This window comes from Patella vulgata, chromosome 2 (genome assembly GCF_932274485.2).
Source record: "Patella vulgata chromosome 2, xgPatVulg1.2, whole genome shotgun sequence".
Lineage (NCBI taxonomy): Eukaryota > Metazoa > Mollusca > Gastropoda > Patellidae > Patella > Patella vulgata.
The window spans coordinates 88,665,566-88,671,933 of record NC_065880.2 but is presented as its reverse complement, the minus strand read 5'-3'; positions in this window follow the sequence as shown (position 1 = coordinate 88,671,933).

The window sequence follows — 6,368 nt, the reverse complement described above, 5'->3', positions numbered from 1 at the left end:
ATGTATTAATTATATCAAGACAAAAGACAAATCAGCGCCAGACAAAATGACAGGCACCAGAGGTTTTGTGCCTGACATTGTCTGTGGCAGGTGCCTTATTTCCTGGCTTGATAGTGGCTAGTAGCCTTCCCAGATCTATCTCATAAAGCTACTAGTTTTGTTCTTATGCGAAATCTTCACGCTTAATAATATGAGCATTTGTATAACGCCAATTCCACACTTAAGGTATACTCTATGTGCTCGATACATACAATTTTAAATTAATTATAATATTTAAATAGGTATGATTTAATTATTGATTTAAAACACTAAATAGAAAAGCACTTATGATGAACACTGGAAGATCGTTTCATTTTGATGGAGCAAGCCAATGTTGCGGCAAGATTTTGGCGTGAGGTACACGGAACTGTGGGTAACCCACTAGAAACATCAACGCTGATTGGTTAATCAAATGTCCACATCAACCGGTCAGATCTTGATGTAGTGTAGACCATCAAAAATAAAAATAAAAAAACGAAACAAAATATAGATCTGTATTTTAATTTTATTGATTTTATCCAAGACTTTGATATTGGCGTTATATATGGCAATGTCCGCCCTAACTGTAAATATGGCCAACAGATGCCAATCAATCTGTAATCATGAATATGTAAATCGACTGTGGGATCGCTAATATCCTTCTTCACTTTCTGGCAAAGTCTTGATCATACCAGTTGGATATTGTCTCCATTGCCTATTTAGTAACTGGATGTTAAGGTATACACAATATAGACCTACTTAGTTACATGGTGTTACATGGGTGAAAAATCACCATTTTTGTAACATCCATTATAATGCAGTGATCATTGTTGTTAATTTTGTCATTAGATACTGCACCAAAAACAAAAGCATTAGCAGCATTTAATTCCTTGTAAATAACAGGTTATTATGAAGGTATTCTTAAATCGATAGTACAGAATTATTGAATTGATGAGCCTCATTTTGTTAGCCTTAGTGAAGTGTCATGGTTACTAATAGATTTAGATTTAGTGGAAATATGTATTTTGTTATTGAGCAAGGTAGACAACTCTTGTTATGTTAATACGTTCGTCAATTAAGAATATTTAATTGTCCCCCGCCTTTCGAAGAAAGCAGGGGACTATTAAAATGGGTTCGTCCGTCTGTCTGTCTCTCTGTCCGTCTGTCTGTCCGTCACACTTTTTGGGACACAATAACTCTCTTCCTAATTGAGCTAGAATGTTCAAACTTGGTGTATGTGTTTATTAGGTCAATGCCTTGATGGAGTTCGAAGATGAGCATTTTCCGCTTAGGGTAAGCAGAGATAAGAAATTTGATTGGTTGATGCTTTGGGACACGATAACTCTCTTCCTAATTGGGCTAGAATGTTCAAACTTGGTGTATGTGTTGATTATTGATAATAGGGGAGATATTATTAAAACTATTGACTGTATTGTTGATAATAGCGGAGATAAATTATATATCAACCATTTGAAAGTGTTATACATCTACCTTGATACAGGGTAAAGATGTATATCATATCCTGTTGTATTTTATGTGTTACTATTATTGATTTTACAAAAGGGTAATGTTAATAACACAGTAAATGTTATTGTCCCCTGCCTTGACGAAGTTCGATGGTGAGAATTTTCTGCTTAGACTAAGGAGCGATAAGCAATTTCATTGGTCAAGACTTTGGAACATAACAACTCTGCTTTTAATTGAGGTAGAATGTTTAAACTTGATGTAGATGTTCATTAGGTGAATGTCTTGACTGATTTCAATGATTAACATTTTGAGCTGAAGCTAAGCAGAGCTTATCAGTTTCATAATCTTGATTCTATTTGATAGAAAGTGATGAAACTTAGTGTATAGTTTAATTGCTCGATACTTTTGAAAAAAATAAATGTGCTATTAATTAATATGTGTCATCTAATTATTTTGAGATTTCGGTGGGGGACATCAGCCTCACTGTTGCCTTGTTTATTTTAATTTGTTGATTAGAATTTTAGTGATTTGTTGATTCTTGAATAATTAGAACCCAATGCTGATGTTCACCAAGCCAGACAACAAAAAGTTGAAAGGATTTGATTAGAAATGGAAACCAGGGGATGTCATGGTACTTGGTTACATGATCGTGAAAACCCCAACCATCTTTAATAAATTTGTATAGCTAAAAATACTCAAATAACACACTATTTTTGGAATAACAATTACTATGGTTTATTTCACTGCGACCTTTCAACAAGATTTCACAAGTGTTATCAAGCATATAACACAAATATTTGATTATGCTCCAATTACTAAATGCCATTCAAAGAATATAGCTAAAAATGTCTATTGAACTATGAGACCATTTAATGATACGAATCTAAGTTGCTATCTTTCTCTGATTTATTACAAATGACAAGTGCGTTATGAATTATATGTGGGTCTTTTGTGAAAGACAACAATGTGATAGACATATTTTCTGGGTTTGAAGGTCAGATTTAATAACCATGTAGCTGTTTCTATCTTTTTTCTTTTTCTTTTTTTAACAAAAGGAAATTTTGTTGATAAAATCTGCAGTCTAATATACATACAATTCCATTCCATGATTGTAATTTGTCACTGTCAAAAAGAAATGTAAGCTTGAACAACATTGTTTCTTTGATTTCCAGGCCTGCTTGCTATATTTTTTAGAATTATGACTACGAAATCCTCAAAGTCTTGAAGCATAATGGATATTTTATACGGCTGCTGCTGAGCTTGGTGGACATTGGCATATAGTAATATGTATATTTAAGTTATGGTAGCCCTGTAAGGAAATGGAAGTAATTAAATATAAATATTAAATCACTTAATGAATAAATTGAAGAAGTTTTAGTTAATTCATGATTATGTTTGTAGCACATTTTGATGTTGGGTTTGAGTAAAATAACTTTAAAAAAAAATGTTCTGGCGCAATATAGCTCTGTTGGTGCTGACATGCCACAAAACCACATTTCATCTCATTTTAATTTAACATCTGTTTCATCCAAATTTATATGTGTTGGTTTCAAGCCAGAGTTCTAAACGAGAAACAGGTTCCATACACTTCGTAATCTTGATGTTGTTGAGGCGCGACACTCTTCAAGAAAAGCTTAAGGCTCTACCAGCTTGTATACAATACACTCTACACGAAGTTTAACCGTGCCTCCTGATTGATATGACATCACAATTCCAACATGACTGTTGTTCTATACAAAAAGGCCTAGGGCTCTACCAAGTTGTGTACACTTGACATGAAGCTTAACCGTGCTTGTTCTTTGATATGACATCACAATTCCAACATGGCTGCAACTCTATACAAAAAGGCCTAAGGCTCTACCAATTCAAGTACGTCCGACATGAACCATGGTATGCTTCATCCTCGGTGTCCCCAGATATCGGCAGGTAATTTAAATATGTGTCTCCTCCATGGATAAACCCAGGGTTTTGTGGAGAAGAACTGAATGAGACCACTGCTGATACCGAGGATGAGCATATTTGTTGGGCCAATAACGATTCACATTTCTAAGATACATATCTTACAAAAGAACACCCAAATCGATGCAAGTTAGAAAATCGCGGACATCGTTAAGGAAAGTTTTAGACATAGGTTTTATCAAATTCATGAAATGTTTTCCTTTGATTACATAAAATCAAAATCTTCCATTTATTTTAATGTTTTTTTTTCCTTGCACATTTATTTTGCACTAGCACCATTCATTAATTTTTTCGACATTCTTTGACTTATTGATCAGGGGTGTTCGAAAAGGTTGGATATGAAAAAGTTAAGTTTTGTTTTCTGCTTTAGATATTTTATAATTGTTTTAAAAAAAATGTGAATTTTATGATTTCTCAGCTCTGTCTTGGGGTCTGTTTCATGGTATATGACATGGTCGTATTTCAAAACAGACTATATAGATCAATTTCCATCCAACTTCACAACCCTAACTGTTGGAGACTTGAATCCACTACCATTATTAGTTACGTATTATTATCAGCCCTTTGTTACAATGGGTAACCATAGTGAGCTTCCACTATTAAAATTAGTTCTAAAATAACCATAGTGATCTGATGTTAATCAGTTATCATTAGTAACCCTTGGCTATTATTGGTAACCATATTAAGCTGTCACCAGTACTTAGTTACCATGTCTCTGCAATATCACTATTGTGGAAGCGGACGTTAAATAAATAGACCAGACATGAAACTGTTAGTACATGGTTACCTGTTGCCATAGGTAACCATGTTAAGCTGCCATTACTACACCCTTACCATGATAAACTACCCTCTGTTTTAAGGGGCATGTATTCTATACTGTCTATAGGGATGAGTAGCGGTGGTAAACCAGTATTTAAAAGGTTCACAGATACGATTATCATCCTGTATTCCCAGACAAAGTTTGTTGAAAATTGATCACCCATTATTTAATATTTTTGTTATGTATCAAGGGCAGGTTGTTCCTTTTAGTCATGTAAATAATTTTTATAAAAAAAATGTTTTGTTATTGTGCTTTCCCTGTTTGCAATCTCTCCTACTAACTTCGGTACCTTTTGTCAAGGTCCAGGCCTCTCATTATGGTCATGCTTGCTAGTTTTGTCCGATTAACCGTGAAATTGACCGGCAGAAATATTTACCCGTCGGTCAATTTATATGTAGAAATTGTTCAGACCAACTAATAAGGCATTTGTTTAAAAGATCATTTTTTTAGTCCCGTTAAATCCCCTTAAAATTTAATTTTAGATTACAATTGGTTTAGTTTATTTTTGTAACGTTTAACACAAGAAATGAAACTGAATTAATTAAACAAGTTCATCCATAATTATAGTCCTACCTTTTAACAATGGAACTGACTTAGTAGTGCTTGGAGATGGCCAAAGAGATGTTTGCTGACAAAAATGTAGGAATATTTATCAGATTGTGTGTATATATATATACGTTATCTAGTTTATAGCAGCAATTAACCCGTTTAGTACCTGGTACATATAAATGATGACTGCTCCAGTTTCCCCGTAATCATTAGAGAAAAGTTGTATTGTTTACATCGAATTTTAAAACAAGCTGAAACTCCCAAATCACCCGAGTCGTGGAACTAGTTTACGGCCTTTAAATAGTTCATATGAATCGGATGGTTTAGGGCGCTGTGGGAGCAGTCCTTTCATGCAACCCTGACGCTAAATGGTTAACATCTTCATATTTCTTTCTGGATTCTGGATTAAGTACATAAAAATATATTTTTGAAACCACCGTAAAATTAATCTAGGAAACTGTATGAAAGTGTTCACTGTGTTGGATTTACCTATCGGCTTGATATGCTGTATTCGTTACCGCTTGGAAATATCGTGTTTCCCACTAGCGCCTAGTGGACTGAATAGTTGCGCGATACAAATATCATTATTATTTTATTATTATTAAATAGTTAATACCACACTTGTCGTGTTCGGGTGCACAAGTGGGAAAATCAACATGGCTGTCATTATCCCTTCAAGGATTATTAAAACCTTAAGCCACCATTTGTGAAATTTAAATCGCTAAAAGGCATATCAGTCCAAAGACGAGTCAGTTCGGTTCAGTATTTACAAAGATATAAATTGAAAATTTATCATCGTTCGGCATCTAATGCAAACGATATAAACAAGCCAGTATAACCCTGAAATATTGGTCAATCTTTTGATGGGCCTCTTTTAGCTAGAAAAATACCTACATATTCCGTTGGTCTATTTTGGTTTAGTTTTTTTAATTAAATGTTAAATAATCAATCTAAGAACAATTTATCGTACATCAAGCCGTGAAAAATTAAATAAAGTCGATTAGCGGCACGGTCAATTAACTTGGCATATTCTTACTGGTAATATCTAATTGTTACGGTATGTAGACATTTTAAATTCAAAGACACGTAGGACGTTAATCCCGAAAAGACCTGGTTTGTGCCGATTTGGCGTTAAACCACAGTTACCGAAACATTTTTGTTGATATATACCGTACCGTCGTAAAACCTGAACTGCCGTACGGTACAACAAGTTAATACAAAATGGAAAGGCAGGTATTTTTCTCGTTTGCTGTTTAATGTGTTTCTTGTCATTGTTCAGAAAATGTATCCCAATATGTAAAATTCTATAAATCACGTATTCAGATAGATATGCACATCCACAACAAACATATAACTACAAAAATAGTAATTTACCGTTCAAAACATTCAACTTTGTAACTTTTGCTGCCATCTTGTTACGTCATATGTCGTGAACTCGATATAATTTTAGCTACCCCAGTTCTCCAGTAGAAATTACGACTTCCGAGCCAGTTTTTGTAGTTACTAATGCTATTTACCAATTCGTTAGTCGTATCTTTCATAAAACCGAGGAGTA